Genomic DNA, 22,522 nt, shown 5'->3' with positions numbered 1-22,522 from the left:
AAAATTCTACTAGAATTACCGTATTGTATGGTTAAGACATTTTTCGTAAAAAAAGAAAGAAAAACTTAAATTTGGTTAATACAATTAAAATATGTGATACTTTAAATTATTCGTTTCGTATTTTTTTCGTTCATCTGGTGAAAGGTTTACCTGAAATTCTTTTTTTTTTAATTTTAATTCTTATTATCAAACACTTAGTAAAAAATACAATACTGAAAAGTCAATTTAAACGAATAAATGGCCTTTACGCAATGCTCTAAGATATCATAAGAAATCAAACAAGCTTTACCACATTTATCGAATTTTATCACTTATTGTAAAATTATAATATATTGTTAATTTCATTAAAATCATTACCAAAGCGCTTCGATGAAAAGTGTTGAACTTTTTAACCAGAAAAACCAAACGGAACAGTAAATTTTACTATATTCTGCCAGCCATGATCATTCTTTTTTTTCTCAGTAGGATGTATAACATTGCAAAAATCTGTCATTGTCATGACCATATGTATTTGACTATGTGAAACATTTATAATCATAATTATCAAGAATATTTTAGACAGAACATAAACATCAATGTATGCTAAATGATAACATTTACAGGTAAAAATGGAAGAAATGCGACTTTTGAAAAACCATCTCATCATCAACCATTATTTATGCTTGCTTGAGCATCGATGTTTGACTGTATAAAGGAGAAATAAAGATATTAAATTAACACATTTTAATGGACATTAAGAATCTGCGATCTGAACGTTTGCATTTACTGTTGAGAGAGACATATTAATTGAAGAAACATTATCATCATACATTCTCTGCGCATTCTAAATTAAATGTTTGCTTGTATAATTATGAAATAAGGATATTGAACAAAATATTTCAATAAAAATTACCCACTTACTAATTATTAAAATCATATTATTTCTATTAATTACTAAGTAATTATCCTTAACGATCAAAGTACTCTGACTCTAGACATTTATAGGCGAAAGTTTGAGAAATTTAAAAGATATTTAAAAGAAATCTATTCAACATGCACCATATGTGCAGGTTGAATGTAACTACTTTCAAGTGCAAGTAAGAAATAATATTATCTCACAAAAATATTTTATACACCTTGTAACTCTAAGAAGTACTGCTAATAGCCGATATTATTAACCTGTTACAAAAGCTGAATGACATCCGCCAACTGTTTCATAAAAATTTTATTAAAGATTGTACACTTCCCTGAGAGCAGCGGGATTAATTATTCTCCGATTTATCAAAAATCAAATTAATTAGTATAAAAAATTATTGTGAAAACTCAAGTTATTTGACGAAAAATGAAAGTTAAAGCATTACAAATTATGATATGTTTAGCAATAAAAAATAGTGAAATCATAAGGCAAATTTGAAAATGATAAGAAATTAAAAAGTTAGAAAATATGTAACGCCTTTGAATGGCATGACAATGATAATATTTTAATTTCTTTTTTAAGCAACGGAGACGTGCGATTTACGCAATTTTAACGTGTATCAATTTAACTTGCATCAATCTGTATTGCCTATAAACAAACTATGATATTAAAATTGATAAAATGAAAAATCGAAGGTAATAATTCCTGTTTTATTTAATTATTATAACAAAATATGAGTCACGCACTTTCAATACCGTTAACAATTTCATGTAACAAATTTAAAAATCTTTCTCAACATAATAAAGGTTTTCACAACCCATAAAATTCCCGTACCCTTCCACAGCATATTCTATATTTATAAATGTTCTATTTCTGAAACTGATTTTAATTAAATAAGCCTGGTATAACGTATACACTTTTCAAATTTATTAAAAATCAATTTATAATTTAATTTTAGGGGGTTTTAGGTCTATAACTTATTTTTAATTTCCATATTAACAATGACATACTCATTGTTCAGAGCTATTCATTGGTGTAAAGAATTTAACTGGAATATTGTTGAAGAAACTCATTCTGTGGTTGCAGGAAATTAACTTTCGACGAAGCGTGCTTAAACTCGTAAAAGTGAATTAGTTCAGGAAATAAGCTAACAATTCTTGTGTTAAATGACCGTTCTTAAGAGCACTGCTCTTTCTCCAACCAGATGAGATCTTAATCCTCTTTACAATGCATTATTTCAATAAAAAAGTTATCAGTTCCATCTTATTAAAATTTAGAAATGTTTCGTGCGGATATCAAATATAAAAAGACTTAAGAAATTTCCGAAAATCAAATTTAAGTAAAATAAATTAAGTTTTTTATTTCTTTTGGTTTCAAAAACAAAAAATTCTAAAAAAGAGATAAATTGCTAAATTAATTTAAAACCAATGACTGACGATTTCAAAATTCAATTACAGAAAAACGGAAGGACATACTTAACGGTTTATTTCATTTTGTATAGGCAGCCAAATCATCCGTCATCACTAAATTTCCAAATTAGTTACAAATCTCATCAGCAGAGGTCTCTACTGACTAAATTAACCGTAAAACTACGCTTTTCTGCTGCATTTCAGATCATCGTAATCGAAATACTTCAATAGCATCTNTACATAAAGAATCTAAGTAATGTGTTCAAACAAAAACAAAAAAAAACATTAGACAATTGTTTTTAAGTACAATTAACCAGATGCAGTAATATAATGAATAATATAAATAGGTGTAATGTATTAAATGTACTCTGATTCTCTAATGTAAATAAATTTTCTTAAATATAATGTATTTTTCAATTAAGTACTAAAATCTAAAAATTGTTCTGCTTCCATTCATTTAAAAACATACTAAATTTTAAGTTTTCGATAATTCGAGTTTTCGTAAGTTAGAGGTAGTCTCGGTTCTGTCCTCCACGAATTATCGAGACACTTCTGTATCTACTCTTTCTGGCATCACCCACCGTGGTTGCATCACATTCATCTTTCTTTTCTTCCTTTTCTTAAACGTTAATTTTTCTCAAAAAAACATAAAGCATTTGTTTTCAAATTATACAATTATTGCAGCTTTATGTAAGAATATTTTGTTACTAAGTTAATCATAAAATTTTGAAAAATAAATATTTGAAAAAAATAATAGTCCGGACTAGTAAAAATATTTACTTAAGGAATGCAGATTGTGGGACTCAAAGAACAAAAATAAAAGATAAGTATTTTTACATGTTTACGAGATTTATATCGATTCAATTAGGGAACGGTTTTTATCGTTCTTTAATAGGTTTACTTTTATTTTTAAAAATGATAAGTATTTTTTCTCGTTTACAAGACTTATATCGATTCAATTAGGGAACAGTTTTTATCGTTCCTTATTAGATTTATTTTTAATTTAAAAAATTATTAGTATTTTTACTCGTTATCGTTAGTTTGGTTTATTTTTATTTTTAAAAATGGTAAGTATTTTCACTCGCTTACGAGACTTATATCGATTCAATCAGGGAACGATTTTTATCGTTCTTTATTAGGTTTATTTTTATTTTAAAGAATGATAAGTATTTTATTCGTTTCCAGGACTTATATCGATTCAATTGGTGAACGATTTTTATCAATCTGTAACATGCTTACTTTATTTTTAAAAATGATAAGTATTTTTATTTGTTTACAAGACTTATATTGATTCAATTAGGGAACTGTTTCATCGTTCTTCATTAGGTTTATCTTTATTTTTAAAAATTAAATATTTTTATTCGTTTACAAGACTTATATCGATTCAATAAGGGAACTGTTTTTATCTTTCTTTATTATGCTTATTTTTATTTTTAAAACAATTTCATATAAATAAAAATTTCATATGAATGTAAAGATTTGTATCTGGCAACAAGGGATCGCTCTCTCGCTCTAACTACATTTGATTGAACGCGATTTACTCGAAAGTGAGATTACAAAGCATGGGAAAGAAGATCTTGTGAGGGCAAAATTAATCTTCTACAGCAATCGATAAATAGTCAATATTTAAAAGTAAAACGCTGGATAAAAATCCCGAAAATGTACTTAAAATTGCACAACATTTTGAACAAATTAAAGTATCAAAAAAGTAAATAAATAAATAAAACTGTGGCAAAATCATAAACAAGTAGTATAGTCCTTTCAACAAACCAAATTTGAACTCAGTAGTTGCTATGACCTGCAGAGCGGTCAGCATAATATTTTTTCCTTCAAGTTACATTTTTTATTAATTTTACCCTCAATGCAATTTTCTGCCTACCATCGTATTTTTAGGTTTTAGAGCTGAAAAACAAAATGTAACGCCTGGTTAAACAGCCTAAACAGAGACTGTGGTGGCCCTGGCGATTTTTTAATACATAAAGAAAAAACCCTTTTCCTTTATTTAGCTTATTTATTATTTTTCGAAGCTATTCCGAGTAAAATATATAAAACTGACGTTTTGAACTATTTCAAATCAAGTATAACTGATTTTACAATTCATCAAATAATTTAATTTTTAAAAAAATGAAGCCAAATCTTTAACCTAAATAATACTGCCATGCTACAGTTTGAATAAATTATTTCGAACCATTATATGTCGGTTGATAAAAATAAAAACCTTCGTGCGATGGGTAAATAGATATAAATACATGTGAGAGTAAACATATGCTTGGACGAAAATATATTTTAACAAGCAACTGAAAAATAAGATAAATGTTTATGTTTTTCTTCAAGCAAATAGTTAATAAAAAAAAACAATGTGTATGAACGTAAAATGCCGTATTATTTTCCAATTTTTGTGTATGGCATCTTATTGCCGTAATTGCTTGTTAAAAATATCCATCTCACGTCTTTTCAGTAATTTTTTTCCCTCTTACGTCTAAGCTAAACAGCTTACAGAACAACATAAAAGAGATTTTATTCACACTTTTAAAGCGTTAATATTTAAGTTATTCATAAATGCTCCGCAATTGAAGTTAATTAGAGTCGCACTGATTTATTTTATCTCTTCAGTTTTATTTGGAGATTATTTTTAGTTTTAAAAATCCTGTGTATGTTAATGAATTTTTTCGTTTGTTAATGAGATAAATAATTAAAATATTTTTATTGCAAGAAATTTTTTCTCTGATCATGAAGATTAAAATCACGCAATTTCATCTTACGACTTCAAACTATTTCATTCTATGAGTATCTTTTTTTTTTCCAACAAATAATATTTTCTTCATATATGAAATTATTTGATTTCTAAAATTTTATTCATAATGAATTTATTACAAAATTTAATACATTGTGCTAAGCACCGACAGTAAAGGCGTCACTCACTCCAGTGCTGTAGAGCGTCGTACGAAGCAAAGTGCGAAATACGAAGCAAATTGCAGAATACGAAGCAAGGAGCAAAATACGAAGCAAAGTGCAAAATACGAAGCAAAGTGCAAAACACGAAGCAAAGTGCAAAATACGAAGCAAAGTACCGAGGCTGAGAGTCATTTCGTTGGTTTTGATGTGAAAGTTTGAAAAGAAGAGAACCAGTTGGAGAACTGTCAAAGTTGTCTGGTGGAGGCAAAAATTGCAGGAATAAGCTAAACAAGGATGCTCATCATATTCATAAGAACTACTAAATATTACTTATATGATCCGATTAAAAAGCATATTCAAGCATTCTGTAATCACTCCCCTGAACATATATTTTAAAAAACCTTCTCAAAATGTCAAAATTCAACACACCTAAGGGGTCGCAAATTAAAATTAAAGCTGGAATGAGACAAAAGCGTTATTGAAGTCACTATTGAGGGAAAAAGGCGGCGAGATTAAGAACGTCAAAACTGGTTTGAAAATCAGAGGAAATTTCAAGCTTCTATTTTTTGATAATCTCCTTTTCTTCTAGGCAAATTTTTTGCGGAAATTAAAAAAAAATATTTTGATGTTGTCAGTATCTCCATCCTCGATGTTGATTCATGTGATCCGACATATTTTAGTGAAGTTTTCTGCCAAGATTTAAAAAGTATTTTCTTAAAATGATTATGGAGAAAATCGAGTAATTTTTTTTATATGCATATTATGCCATTAAACATGTCGAAATAGTTTTTAAAAAATCAAAGAAAAGAAAAGAAAAAAAGAGTTAATTTGCCCCCGCATTTTAATTATGCTAATTGCACAATTGTTTTAACATTGGAAAGAAATGAAAAGAATTGCATTTAAAAAGATCCGGCAAATCTCAAAAAATTTTTCATTTTTGTATTCGAAACTCCCTTTAAAAGTAAGAAATATATCAAATCAAAAAAGAAAAAAATACTAAACGAAATATTAATGTAAGAAGAAATTAATTTTCCTTATTCCGTTAAGGATACGCTTTTTTCTGCTTTTTTATGCTTTTTTACATATATTATAGAAGATTAAATGAAATTATGACATTCAACGCGTTCCATTTATTGCTCAATTATAAAAAAATATCGTACTAAATATGCTTCGGAACATTAAGAAAGCAATTATCATTGTTTTGCTCAGAACGTAAATAAAGCATACATACAACTGTAAAAACTAAATATCCACTTACAGTAAAAAAAAATGACCTTTCGGCAACAGCTTTTAAATCTTAAAATTCATTCCAAACTAATTTGTATTCAAATCAGCTTCATTTGTATCTAACGATATGTAACTTGAACATTAAATACTCGACTTCTGAATAACAAAGTACGGTAATTAGGGCGAATCTTTTTTAATGTTTCTTCAGTTCTTGTTCAAAAAGTATATTAGCCCATTAAATCTTATTCTTTCAATTTATTTAGTTGAATACTTTTTTTGATTCTTGCACATTCAGTTTAACTTCTGTACATGTAAGAGCTTTTAACACATTAATGAAATGGGTTGCGTGTGAACTTGGCATTAATTGAGAGATCTTTGTTGCCGATGACAGTTTTATTTCCTTAACTGGTAATTAGTTTCTCCTTTTTCTTTTAAATGTATTTAAATCTACCATTTTTTTTCTGCGGTCTATGTTAACAGACTTTTTTCCGTTTGCTACAAATCCCACTGCAAAATAGGAATCAAATATTGGTTATATACATTGGTCATAACCGTAATTTGCAAAACCAGTAAGCTTCGTCTCCTACTCGATAATACTTTTTTTAACTTACTATTTTTCAAATATTATTATGCAAACTTATTCGGTTTGCTTTGCAAACCAAGCTCGCTTCGTTCACTAATACGTTAGTTCTGTTTGAAATGTGTCTTGCACTGAGAAAAAAAAGGATTGCCAAAACTACCAGAATATATTAACATTTAGCGTGTTTCTGGCGCTATGGGAGTGCCAGAAAGCTCAATAATTTTTACTGAAGCGTTTTGGTAATTATTTTGGTAAAATTAATAATAAATTATGCTTGTATAATGTGTGACAAAATTTGATAAATGTGGTAAAACTTTTGTGATTTTATCATGATACCATAGATCATGGCATAATTATGGGGTTTTTTTTAACCAGAAATATCAGTACGGTAATTATGGCAGATTTTTTTTTTCTCCGCGTGAAAATCAACAACATGAAAAATGCAAAAACTTCATTAAAGCAAAAAAAATTGCTAATAATAATAATAATAATAAACATATTTACTTGTTATTAATTGAAGCAATAAAGAAAATAATGGAAATAAAAACTAAAATATGACAACCGAAGCCGAAATCTTCAGGGGGTACCGGCCTCGGAAGCCATAAAACAAAAACTTTTCTATTGAGAGAGGGGACAAATGCCAAAGTTAACTCTCTCAGTACCCCGAAGGTTTTGTAGAAGTCCAAGAAGAAAACATGAAATACATAAAACCAAATCAGAAAGGAAATTTAAACAAAATCTAGAGAAAATAAAAACTCACATTAAACCGGTCAAACAGCGATTTCACAAACAAACTAAATGCACAGGAAACTCTAAAACAAAAGAAAACAGCGCCCTCGATTAAAATGAGCAGAATGAGAAAAAGAATAGTAAAAGAAAAGTTTACGTAACTAATTAGTATAATGCTTAACTGGGCTGCTCAGTTAAGACTTGATTTCCGCCCTGTTAAAAGAAATAATAAACTATTATTCTTCAATCATTTTTTTTTTGTCAGTATTTTTTTTGGTGGGTTGTACTTCTAAAAATGCGTTTTGCTTAATCTAACAACGTAAAGTCACGAGGAAGTACGAAAAATAGTAATAAATTAAAGCCAATTTGAAATTATTTTCTCTTCATTAATTGTAACTTTGTATAGCTTTCAGTTTAATGCATTTATCGTTCTCAGAGTACATAATATCTGGAAGCTTAGTTAAGACTATGTCAACTCGATTCTAAACTCAACCTGATTAAAGACTTCCTTTAAAAATGTATAAATAGCAAGTAACAGTCAACATATTTCAAGCGCTTCAAAAATAGGCACCCATTTTCAAGACTTGCCAGACGTGAAAAGGAAAAAAACAGAAGTGATTTGAAACCTTATAAAACTGATGGATATTTAGCTGCTCTTGCTAAATTCACTAGACCAAAACGCTCTTCTTTTTTTCTAATCCTTACGGAGAATTTGTTACGTTACCGTTTTCTTCTCACGCTTGTAATAAAATTGCTAATATTCTCTCTAGTTTTGATTTTAAAAGTCACTTTTAGGTCTGTTATTGAAATCAAATTTTAGTTTCTTGAAGATCCTATTAGCTTTGATAATCGCTGGGGCATTTACGAAATTTCTTGTCAGTGCGAACTTGGCAACATCGGACAAACTGGACACGCATCAAAAATTTAACTTAAAGAACACGATATATACGTTTGTTATCAAGAATTCGAGAACTCTTTATTTAGTGCACACTGCTGCAATCTTAGGCATAAATTCAATTTCGTTATTGCCAAAACTATTTTCACCTCCGTCACACCAGCTCATCTTGATACATTGGAATCTTGTTTTATTCATAAGAATGGTGATTTTTGTTAATGATATTAGTTTCTCACTACCTCTCCATAGTTCGTGGAAATGCATTTTATCCTGATTTGCCCTCTCGACCTATGGGGTTTTTCTTGCTCGGTTTTTCATCTTTTTTGTCTCTCTCAGCTACTCTTGTCTTTCTAGTTTTGCTTCTCACCTTTATTTTTCCATATTTCGTTGGCAACTACACATTTTATATTTCAGACTACTTTTGTTTCCTTTATTTCTAGTATGTCATGGTCGCTTGTTTTTTTAATGCTTGGATAATTTTAATGCTTGCTTGTTTTTCTTAATGCCACTTCAGTTTCTCGGGATTTTTATTCGATTCTTATAAGTTTCATCAAATATTTAATTTCTTCCTTTTTCATGCAACATTCATGCAATTTCAAGTTCTTTTTTAATTCATTTTTTTAATGTTTTCTTTTCTTTGTCCCGTAAACAAAAAATATTTCCTAGCTTTAATTTGCTATAAAGCTTATTTTCTAGTTTTTTCGCTAATAATCTTAAATATGGCGGTTACTTTACGCAGATAACATTTTAATTTACAAAATCATAATCTATAAATACGTACCCATTTTTGGAAACACAATATACATTATTTTTCTATAAATATCCCTTTAAGCCTACATCGGAACTTAAAGGCAGATTGTTAAATCGTTAATGACAGCTAAATTCACGCGAGTTCGAAAACTCAATGAAGATATGCGCTTTTGCAAGTTAAAAGTTTTAGCGTTTAAAAGCATGCCAAATGTAATTTGCATCTCCCAATACCAATTAGCGGATATTCCTTAGCTAAATTCTACATAAGAGGGAAACAAACATTAAAATCTACTCTTAGTTTAATTTTAATCCTTTAATCACTTTATTTAAAAATTAAAGCTCTTGGTGTGCATTTTTCTTCATTATGAAAGTACCGAGATCTGATGTTATGCTCAAATAATTTATTAGAAGATAAATTAAAAATAAATGGTATTTGCACATCATTTTAAATGTCTTTTTATGCTTTCGAAAAGGAAGTTTTAAACTAATTTCTTTGATCTTAGTTTTAAAAGAAGTAAAATAACTTTTTCAAAAACTAGTTTAATTAACATGTGACAATTTTGAACTAAAGTACTTACTCTAGCAAGGAAATATTTTTATTTTTTTGAAGTCTAACAAACTATGTTTTACTCGAGTTGATTAATTATTTTAACATTGTAACTAAACATTCTCCCTAAGAAATGGTTTGGTTTTTGAAAACCGTAAAACTTCTCAAAGAATTTTGAAATGTAGATTATAAATGACTTCCCTCCCAATGGAATATTTTACATTAGTAACTTTATAAAAAAAGATTGCGCGTCTTTGATCGTTTAAATTATTACATGAGCGTTACATTTTTACAGTATAGTTAAAACTGACAGTCAAAAAAGTACAGAAGTATGTATATACTAATATTATCGTTATTGCATGAAATTTACATTGAGAAATGGTAAAACTTTTGATCATTTTTAGTACTGTAATTAATTATTTATCAATTCTGCTTCGTACTATTTTAGTTTTTTTATAGAATAGAAGTCTGACATTTGCGTCTTTGTTTGTCACAAACGCTACTCTCCAGTAATTTATAGTTAGTCTGTTCAATACTGTTACTTTTGTTTATATCTTTAGATTTATTGTGTTGACTAAAATGGAATTTTTTGTTTTTTAGTGTAAGTAAAACTTAATTTCTTTTTATCTACAAAATGACCTTAATCATTCAAATATCTTCCATTCTGTTTGGTTCCATCTTTCGGTCAATTTCATAAATCCATCACTCACAGAACTTCTGATTACATTGCACTATAACTTCTCAAAATACACTGTAAATATATACGGATCAAATTAAGGTAAAAAGTACAGGCACTCAGGGTGTCAGTACTTTTTACCGTAATACCCATTTTTCCGGGAGATGTTACGAAACAACAAATATGATACGAAAAAATTTACAGTAATAAATCGCTGAATCATTCTAATTAAATAAATATTAGTGTAAACATTATGGTATAATATTTTACGGTAAAAATAGGTTTTACAGATGATGCACCTGAAGTGCAAGTACTTTATATACTGTAATTTGATCCGGAATTTTCCGCAGTGCAATGCGATACACATTTTTTAGCATTTTATAGTCTTATAACCGCCGTTGAAGAGCCGACCCTATTTTATGGGTTTACGACTACTAATGTTCAACTCCGTAACCTTGTAATTTTGAACCCAATCCAGAAGACAAGGGATCGAGTACTGAGAGAAATGTGCCTTCGTGGAGGACTTTTTGATGGAGCTAACCCGCATTTGCGGTACATGGAGAGGAAGACCACGAGAACCTCCCACGGTCAGCCTGACGTCGAGGAGACTCTAACTCATGATCCGTCTACCACTGAGAATAATTCACGTCAGCACTGTGCTCGGTACAAGCCGGGTGCGGAATTCTTATCGACTGGGATTCGAACCCGGTTCGCCATTTATCATTATTAAGGAAATTTTTACCACTTAAAAATGCTCATAAACTTCGAATTAAATAGCGCAAGTTTGAGGTTTCATGAAAGATCGCCTCTCGTAATAGAATCGTGACAATGTGTGCCTTATGCATTTTCAGCAACACGTAATATTACGCATTTTCAGCAACACCTAATTGGAAAGTAGTGTTGCATCTCCCATGCAGCCCTGACTTTGCACCATCAGATTATATTTCATTTCGAAATTAACTACATTTTTTAAGTAGTAAAAATGTCAGTATTAGTGATGATCTCTAACTGCACTACGTCGAGATTGTTACACGTACGAACAAAAAGTTACATGAGCGCGGGATCAGGAAATTACCAAAAAGAAAAAGGTCGTCGAATCGAATAAAAGATATTTAATTATTAAAGCTCATTTTTTGTGCAGAAACAATCTAGTTGTTATTCACACAAAACAAAAATTACTTTTTTTACTAAACTATTTTTTTTTTAATAATTATTAATTTTTTTTAATAAATAACTATTTTTACTCCTTTTAATATCTTTAGAAAATCAGCACTAAATCTATCCAAAACAACTGAGAGAAAAACAAGCGAAAGATTTCGTGCTTAAGCTTTTCAGAATTTTCTGCCCCAGAACTATAAAAACATGGTCATCATAGAATTCATGAATTGATAATAATGATAATATCATGTTGAGTTTAGGATTAATTGTTTGATATAATTGATGATGTTAACACTAATTATATTTCCTTAATTATATAGGAGAAAATTTCGACAACACTCTCTGAGTTCTTGAAAATATCCGCTCATATCCAAGACTTATCACGAGTAAATAAATAAAAAATATATATATTTAAATAAACATGCAAAGATGCCAATAATTTAACGAAACACCAATATCTCATTGACATTTATTTTTTGTAGCTTTACACTTTCAAAGAGTTCATACAGCTCCTTAGATGCTTTTTTTTTGCATATTATTTTCAGTGTTGCCGGTTGATAAACAGTGTATTTAATGCAATTACAAAAAAGGATATTGCATAGTCTGGAGGTCTCGGTGATCACCTGATAAACACATTTGATGAGCTACCGATGCAGAAAACACTACAAGAACGAACCCTTTCGAAACAGCAAATTTTATTTACAAATTTTAGCCGGGCTATGCATTAGCAACTGCGACCTCAGTCTGTAATGAGGCTTACTTTTGAAGAGGCTTACTTTCTTGTTTCTCAAAGATTAGTGGTAGCTAAAAATTAGTGAACGTTTTAAACCAAACAATTTTACATTTTCTGAGGTTTGTAATAGTTTTGCTTGAAGTTCATTAAAATTACGGACCTTTAGAAAAAGATAAAGAAAAAGAAAAGAGCTGACTGAAAAAAACAATGACCAAGATTTTCAAAATTCATAAGAATTCAAGCATTTTTAAAAATCAATAAATATTTAAACAGTTTACGATTTCAAAGAAAATCGTCGTCATTAATTTGATTAATCTGCAATCTTAAATGAGAAAAATATAGCTAACTTAAAAAAAAAGTATTTCTTTAAAATTGAAAAAATATATACTCGAAAAAAGCTTTTAATTTAGAAAAAAATTAAAAATTGGTGCATAACTACATTTATTGATATGATCCTAAAGTCATATGCAAAAAAAGTGAAAATTGTTTTGCGTAATTATATTTATTAACTTTTAGTTTGTTCTTTTTTTTAATTGTAAGAATTCCTTCAAAACCAGTTTTTGTTCAAAATAATAATTAAAAATAACTTTTTTTTATTCGAAACATAACAAAAAACCTAAGTAGTTTTAGAACTGAATTACATGTTTAATGCATTAAAATCATTGATTTAATACGTGTACTAATTTACATAATAATGAATGGAGAAGGAAATTATATTTCGACTAAAAAGCGCGACAGATTAATTTGCAATTAGAGAATTGAAAACGAAAATATGCCTATCAATTAACTTTAACTTTCACACGCTTTCCTTTCTCTAATTTCCTAATAGCATGCTAGAAGTAAAATTAAAAATGTCTTAATGAATTTACTATTTTAATCTGATTTCGAGAAGCATATACAGAGGAAAAGAATTAATGAATTTATGTATATTCGAGTAAATAAAAACTAATTAGAAGAATTTTTTGCTTTAAATCCCGTTTCTTTTCTTTCAAATGTTGAGTTCTTGACATTTAAGTTATGTATCATTAGTTTTAAACGGAATCTAAATTAGATTGTAATGAATTTTAAGATCGTGGAAGTGAAATTTTATTCTGTAAGCATCGTATTTTGTTGGTGTGGTTTTTCTATTTATATGCTGCAAGTTAAACCGCGTTAATTGCTTTCTCAATAGCTCGTGATGCAGATGAAGCCTCATTGCAGATGAAGTTTTGGGAAAAAGAAGAAAGAACAGAAAATGCTAACTAAATGATAAATATAAGGTTTCGAACAAGGGAATTATTTATTGAAAGAAACAGTGAAACAATACCAAGGTTTCCTTTTTAGTCATAAGTTACAGCTATAATACTCAGCAATAACTCCTATTTTTTAGAATTAATATATTAGTATTAATATAATATAGGTAGTAGCAATTACACTCTAAATCATTAACGTAAAACTTCAAATCAGATAATATATATATATATATATATATATATATATATATATATATATATATATATATATATATATATATATATATATATATATATATATATATATATATATATATATATATATATATATATATATATATATATATATATATATATATATATATATATATATATATATATATATATATATATATATATATATATATATATATNACGGACGTATCTGTTGCTATTGAGATTACCCTCAATTCGTATCAAATTGGATCGTCCATGATACGAAATCGCACCCCAGACCATAACTCCGGGTGTTCGACCACTATGTCGTTCAATAATACACTCAGGAAGGCAGCGTTGACCGGCATAACGTCTAACACGAACACGGCCATCATGGGTCCACAAATTGAAGCGTGATTCATCTGAAAAGACAACTTGGTGCCAATCAGCTCGCCAGTCTCTGTGCTCAAGAGCCCACTGCCGACGCAGCCGTCGATGATCCGCCGTGAGGGGAATCCTGTATAATGGCACCGGCTGGGATTGTACAAGGGACATTTGTGTCTGTAGCCTGAAATTGAAGCCATCGTGAAAAAAAGAATAATGATACGTTGCTCACGATGTGCCAAAAGATATTAGCTGCATGCATTTAAAAAAAATTCTATGGGGTTTGCAATTAAAATTTTAATTTCTTTAAAAGATATTTTATGTTAATATTCCGCTCATTAACATGGTAAATCAAGTTGAGAAAAATAAGGGTTTTTGAATTTTCGACACCTTTTTCATTTTGTTCTTAATCAAAATTCCAAAACCGCAAAAGCTGCTGGTGACATTTGAGCAGTTTTAAAAAAAAGAACCGCTCTTGATTGCTTTTTCAGGATTAAAATTAGAACATTTAATCTCAAGTCCGATCAGTTAAGTTTGATGACGAGTGATTAAACCAAACTTTTGCACAAACATTTGCGTTAAACAATAAAGAAATTGCAGAGAAAATAAAATTTTCCAAAACTTTCAACTTTTAAAAGCAGATAGAAAAAAATAAATGGAAATTAGTTGCAAACTCCAGGTTTCATCTCTTTTGGGCGTTTAAACAAATTTGAGAATAGAATTTTTGTTCTGCAAAAATTTATTAGAACTGAAACTAGAAAGCTGATGAAAAATATTTCAGTTAAAATAAATCCAAGCAAATGACGAGGAAAAATTAATGAGGATTTACGAGTTTATTTCACGCAATATAAAAAAGTGCATCAATTTCAAGGAGGACATCAGGGACACAAGCGTTCTTCTTTAAATACCCTATCAAGGTTTAAGAATAATATTTAAAAAAACATATTACTTAATTAATATCTCTGAAACTTACTCATATAAAAATATTAAAAAACTGTCATACATAACGAAATTAACCATTAACCTAAATGAATGATAAAAAGTAACGTATAATGTTGATTTAATCGTAATTAAGAGAACTAAGATTTTTCCAATAAAACCGAATAAAGTATTAATTATTGTTATCAAAAATTAGTTGGATATCTAATAACAAGTCCAAGAAAAATCTGAAATGCTCATTATTTTAATAAATATTTCAGACTTACACTTAAGGAAATAGAAACACTTACATGCAAAAAAAATAGCCTGTGTGAATGCTAATAAAATATAGCGTGATGTTAGCAAATTAATTATAATTAATAGAATTAAGCCCTTTCCCAATAAAACAGAATAGTGTATTAATTGCATACAAATATAAATACCAAATATTTAATCGTAATTGATTGAATGCTTTGAAATACAGATACATTGATAAACTTTTCAGGTTAACTCATATGGAAATCGATAATTCTGAGGAAGGATATGTAAATACAGAAATGTTGTATTTACTCATCAGTTTATAAGTAAATAATCGCATTTAATTAATAAGCTCTTTTGCGTCAAAGACTGTTTTAGTGGCCGTTTGATGATAATTCATTAACTTCGAAAAGAGGTGTGGCTCGAAAAGGAATACAGCCTTTGAAAGGAATTTAATTACTTACGACACATTATTAAAAAGATGAGGAAGAAAATATGAGCTTGGAACACGGCTCCGAATTGACTTTGATTGAAAGAAAACTAAATATGATATGTTAAGAAGGATTTTAAAAAAATAATTTAGAAGGATAATGAATGTTTCTGAGTAAAATTTTGAAACTGATCAAGTGAAAATGTATTTATTAAAAAATTTATATTTACTGAAAAGCTAAAACTACTTTAAGCGTAGACTTCACGCTATTAAATCTGTTTTCAAAACAGTTTAGGATGCATGCACACTTCCGTTATTAAAATAAACTAGTTTGTAAGTAAAACATACGGGTAGCAAAGAGAAAATTTAGACCAATTAAAAATTGACTTCAAAGAACAGAAAAATAATAAGGAACAACAGGAAATCAAAATGAAATTTTAAAAAAAAAATTTAATTCAATTAAAAAATATTTAAGTACCAAAATTTTATTATCCTTCTTACAAAAATATACACACACTTCTTACAAAAATATACACGCACTTCTTACAAAAATATATACACATATACACACAAAATATACACACAAAAATATACACACAAAAATATACACAAATATACATACCTTCAAAATATATACACGCATTTTGTAACAGTAAACTTAGTTTTCTCTAGACATACACCAACGTGCGAAACATCAACGAATTAACGATATTTCGTACTCGCTTGTGAATAATCTACTGACACAACCAAAATACCCTAAAATTTGTGTTTTCTGACAAGAAAAGAATTTAAAAATGGTGTGAATATGAGTGATCTTTGTGTAAGTATCCGTTTTCCTTAGAGTAGAGATTTAACTGCACTCTTTAAATTATATATGAACGCTAGATTTTATTTTGATTAAAAATGAAGTATTCCTACACACGATGGTTTGGATCTATGAACACCGAATTGTGAGAAATATTTCATCGTAGATTTTAGTTTTTACAATATAGAAACACTCCACTGCCTGTTGTGCAATTTTACGGAAGCTGTTTTTACCTCAATGTGTGAAGAGAACTATTTTCCAGAAAATATTTGCCTCATTTCCGAAGACTTACTGGTTGCCTAATATGTTCTATATTAAGGCTAGACCACATTTTCCATTTTTTTTTATAACCGGAGTTCAACAATGGACCCAATTATGAGTTTACGACAATCAATGTTTGGCACCATAGCCTAAAAAATTGGAACCAAACCCAGAAGACAAGGAACTCTCGAATTAAGCATTCGGAGGACTCTATTGATGAAACTAAACTGCATTTACGTTACATGGAGAGGAAAGCCACGAGAAACGTCTCACGGTTAGCCCGGTGGCAAGAAGATTCTAACAAAACCCATGGGGGTATGCTACGTTAGCACTGTGGTCGATGAGGCCCAGAAGCAGTATTCGAAGCAACTAGTCACCGCTGGGATTCAAACTCTCTATCCCTTGAGCCGCATTTTATTTTGTAGCCATCGTTGAATAACCTACCTAATTTTGAGCTTACGACTTCCAATGTTCAACTCCGTAGCCTTGTAATTTCGATCCCAATCCAGAAGTAAAGGGAACTACTGGATCAAGTATTGTTAGAAATTTGCCTTTGTGGAGCTTTTTTTATGGAACTCGCCCATATTTGCATTACATGAGGAGAAAAACCACTAAAACCTACTACGGTTAGCCTGACGGTAAGGGGACTCTAACAAATGACTCATCTACCACTGAGGATATTTTGCACCAGCGCTGTGATCGGTCGAGCCGGGAGCAGAATTCGTATCGACCGCCCCGCTCTGGGATTCGAATCTGGGTTACCTCATTGGAAGGCGAGAGTTATATCTCCTATAGCCACTGCGGCTCTTTTTTCCCAATTGAGGATTTTGCAACTGCGTTTGATATTTGATAAATCTCTGAGATCTGGCATTCTCATGGAGAAGAATGAGACCTTCACACAGCACGCCAAGATGGTTATTATAAAAGACGAATTAATATCTCTTACTTCAAGCTAGAGCTCTTGGTAGACATCTTGTCATTTCCATGGCTATGGCAAATCTTTGAACTAACATCTTCTATTCGATTTGTTACAGTTGTCAAACAACTAGAGTCATCTATCTCTAAAATGGGAAAATCTTTTTCGTCGTTCTAGTGTAAGCCATCGACAAGCAATAGCATTAGTACTTTTTAAATGCTACTGCTTTTAATATTGTTTTTATTTTTTCTTATTGTAGTAAATTTATTAATTTTATTCATAAATCTTTATTCATATAAATTTTAATATAAATTATTTTCTATAAATTTCATTTATTTATGGTATAACATTTATTTATGGTATTATAATCTACGTGAAATTAAATAAAAATTGGTATCTTATTCCATACTTTCAGATTTAAGTTATTCCTAATTGGATAAACAAGAAAATTTCTTTTATCAGTAGGAGATGTGAATAAAAAATTTATGACAAAATAAGTCTTCTAGGTACCTTTTATCTGGCAATTTGAAAAACATGTGTCGAGAATTAAATTATCCGAGAAAAAACGATTTGTTACAGGTAGTCAAAAAGTAAATGAATTACGTTTCATTTTTATTTCACTTCAAAATAAATAAAGAAGTAGATAAAAAAAAGCAATAATTAGATGTTTTATCGCAAATTATTAGTGATAGCTGATTCTGTTTGTATTATCTAATTTTTAGCCCGAATTATATATCTAATTTAATCTCGCATCTTTGTTATTTTATAAGTTCGTTTTTTAAGCAGATTAATGCAATTTGAGATTTTTCTTTTTTGGATTATATATTGGAAAATCTTTATCTCTAAATAAAAATATAATTTCAGAATATTTTTTGTCATATAATGAGCTTTTAGACTCGGAATTTAAAATAAGGCTACCACTGCTGTTTTCGTTTAATTTTACCTGTTTCAATAATTCAAGTATTTTTTTTTTCTAATTTTCTTATCAAAAGATATATCCTAACAAATGAATTTCAACTAATTATAATTGGCATTTATTTTATATCATAGGAAAAAATTATATATAGATTATACGATTTTTTGAAAAAAATATCTAATTTCGTCTTTGGGTGAAAAAAATATATGCTTTAAGTAAACATTTTAATAATAATTATTTAATGAGATATCTTAAGAAGTTTTAAATCAGAAAGTAATAACATAATTTGATAATATTTCTTAATGCCATATAAAATATTTTTTATCTCTTAACACAAATATAGTATTAAAGGAATTTATCTGGTGTTATCTTACATTTTTTTAATTTAATTTACGTTTTTTGAGAAATGTTTTTATGTATTTTTTATATGATTCAAGTTTTATGATACATTTCATTAATAACATTAATGATGCATTTGAGGAAGTTTCGAAATACTATATTAATCATAAAATATGTTAATATTAAATAGTTTATTATTGTATGCATATTAGCATTTCAGTTCGGTACCTAATTAATTTTTGAAAAACAACGTTAGGTATTAAAAACTATTTAAGCAACTTTTTTTTTCATACTAATGAGAAAATAATATTATCGTTGAAATCTTTTGAATCATACATTTCAGTTTTAAATTGAATTATAAATTTCATCGGAATAAAAAAAAGGGAGACAATATTTTTATTTCTCTTTAGTGATATGTAACGAATTTTTCCGTTTGAATGAAAAAGCAGAATGTTGTTTTCCAGATATTAATAATTAAAAAGAAATATTGGGTGTTTTTAATAACTATTTCAAATTTAAAAAAATATATAATGTTAATTTTTGCTACACTAAAATACTACTTTTTTACATAAAATACTCGTTACATAAATACTGGTTTTACATAAATACTAGTTTTACATAAATACTGGTTTTACATAAATACTGGTTTTACATAAATACTGGTTTTACATAAAATAATCGTCTGTCAAACTCCTGCTATTTTGAGTGAAAACCGATAGAAAAAATCTTATGCCCTTAAGAGATTTAAAATTTTTTTAAGAATTACGTGAAACCCCTTTTTTATAAGCAACTAACTGAATACCCTTTCTACGTACGAAAAAAATTTACAATCAAAAATTTTTAAAAAATTTATAATAAATCAGTACAACGAAACAAGACACAATTAATAAAGCTAAAATAATTCCATTTTTTCTTGCATAATTTTTTGTCTTAAGCGACGGTTTTAACTTATTAGATTTAATCATGCTGTGAATTGTTCACCTCATGATAATAAATAAACTGCATTCTGTATCGTTTGGCATGATCATGTTGCTGGAGACTAACCCATGATGGTCAAAATTTATCACATTCAAGCAATTTACTTCTTTTAGTTGCACAATCAAGCAATTTTCTCCTTTTAACAATCAAGCAATTTTCTCCTCTCCAATAATTTGTTCTTAAATCAACTTATTCTTCTAGAGGGCCAATAAAATATTTCGCCCCTTAATATATGTATTAAAATTGCACCAATTATTATAATTCCAAAACTGCCCGCGCTACTAAATTTAGCGTCAATAATAGTATGACGTTTTTTTTTTTTTTACATTTCTCCTTAACGAATTAGTACTATTTCTCCATTTATAAAGCTTTTCAGTACACAACTTATTTTTTTGTTTCAAATGGTACCTATTACCAAAATTAACTCAGCTTTTGCGTGTCAATAATAGTTGCACTGTCTTTAAAAAATTAGTACCATTTCTCCATTAGTTTTGCTTTTTAGTAGATAAGTTATTTTTGTACTTAACTGACTATTATTGGCTTCAGCAAAAATATGGCGATATTTTACAGTCCCCTTAAATTAATAAGTATCTTTTCTCCATTAGTTTAAAATGTGAGAAAATTTGATTTTGAGATAAACAGATTAAAACCATTAGTCTATCCACTGTTGTTACCTTGCACAAAAATGCTACAACTTTGTAAATAATTAGAGTATAAGGAAAAGTAAAGTATTTTTAGAGAGCTTAGCGTACAGAAATTATAAATTTATAATAAACTCAATTTCAAAAATTTTGCCCAAAATCACGTTTTTGCACAGTCATTTCTTAGAGACAAATACTTAATGTCATCAAGAAAAAACATTTTCCAAAAATATGAAAAAAAGGATGTTAAGTAATATTTAAATAACTACTTTTATATACAATAATAGTAACGTGGTTGTTTTTGAGACACCTGTTAATGCTAAATTTTCATTTAGCATAAAATAATATTGCGAAATATCATATGCAAAATTTATAATCAATATTTAATAACAGCCAAATGTATGGTACTTTGCGTCAAAACAGCAAAATGTTTTTCCAAAAGTAAGTTTAAAAAATTGTTAAAGCAAAATTAATAAGTAAATGCCTATTTCGATGATCAATACCATAGCAGTGCTTTGTACTATTATTCAATAATCAATTTCCACTTTACATAAAGCAAAACAAAGAACTACAGTTACTTTTATGCTTGTAAAAATTGTTACACGGTAACAAACCTGTAGATAATTTGACTCAAAACAAAAAGTATTCGGAGATTAAAAAATATTTATTAATATTTGAACAACTATTTCGATGATTAATACTATGATAGCAATGCTTTTTGTTATTCTGAATAGCAATTACAATTTTGTACAAAACAAAAAAATGCAATAAGTTTTAAGCTTATAAGAATTATATAACGGAAGCAAAACTTAAGATACTTTAAGTCAAAACAGAAAAATATGTGTCTAAAAAATTTTGGAAAAAAATTCATCGATATTTAAAAAACAATTTCTATGAACAATATTATAGTAGTGCTCTCAGCTATTTTAAAGTAAACAATTTTCATTTTACAAAAAAAAATACAACGTATTTTTGAGTATATAAGAATATTACGCAGCAAAACGTAAGATACTTTAACTAAAAATAAAAAAAAATATTTTTTCAAAAAGATTAAAGAATTTTGCAAAAGTATTTATCCATTTCTAAATGACTATTTCTAGGAACAGCAATAAGGTATTGTTATCTGTTATTCGGAAATAACCATTTTTATATAAAGCAAGAAAAAACAACAATGCATTTTTAAGTTTACAAAAATTATTTTGTTTCGGCAAAAGTTTATACTTTGATTTAAAACAGAAAAATCTTTTCTTAAAAAGTTTGAAAAATATTCAACCTAGAAAAAAATGTAAAGAATTGATTTAATTACTAATTCCCTATTTCATTTTACAATTCCCTATTCTCCCTAAATTCCCTTTTTTATTTTGCACAATATAATACAAAAATGCATTTAAAAGCTCTATTTGGGGACAGAAAACTGAAGCTATTGAAGAGAAAAAGCGGAAAAATCTCTCCAACTAAGGATCATTTAACGTGAACAGCTAATTTCCTTTGGAGTTAGACTAGCATTCAAAATGTTAAGCCCGGTTTGAGGAAAATTAATTTCCTCCGACGGCATTTCTTAGAGAAACTATTAAGGATATGGGAACAAAAGGGAACCTACTTAACAGGTTCCACAAGTGGATGGCTGAGAACAATGAACATAAAACATACACAGAGAGATATCGAATATTGATAATAGGCTGATGTGTCGGTGAAAGCAACACAGATTCAATTAAACGCATACGTAAATGGAATTTTGTTAGCATAACCATAAAA

This window comes from Parasteatoda tepidariorum, chromosome 1, assembly GCF_043381705.1.
Source record: "Parasteatoda tepidariorum isolate YZ-2023 chromosome 1, CAS_Ptep_4.0, whole genome shotgun sequence".
Classification (NCBI taxonomy): Eukaryota; Metazoa; Arthropoda; class Arachnida; order Araneae; family Theridiidae; genus Parasteatoda; species Parasteatoda tepidariorum.
Note: the sequence above shows the minus strand (reverse complement) of the source record.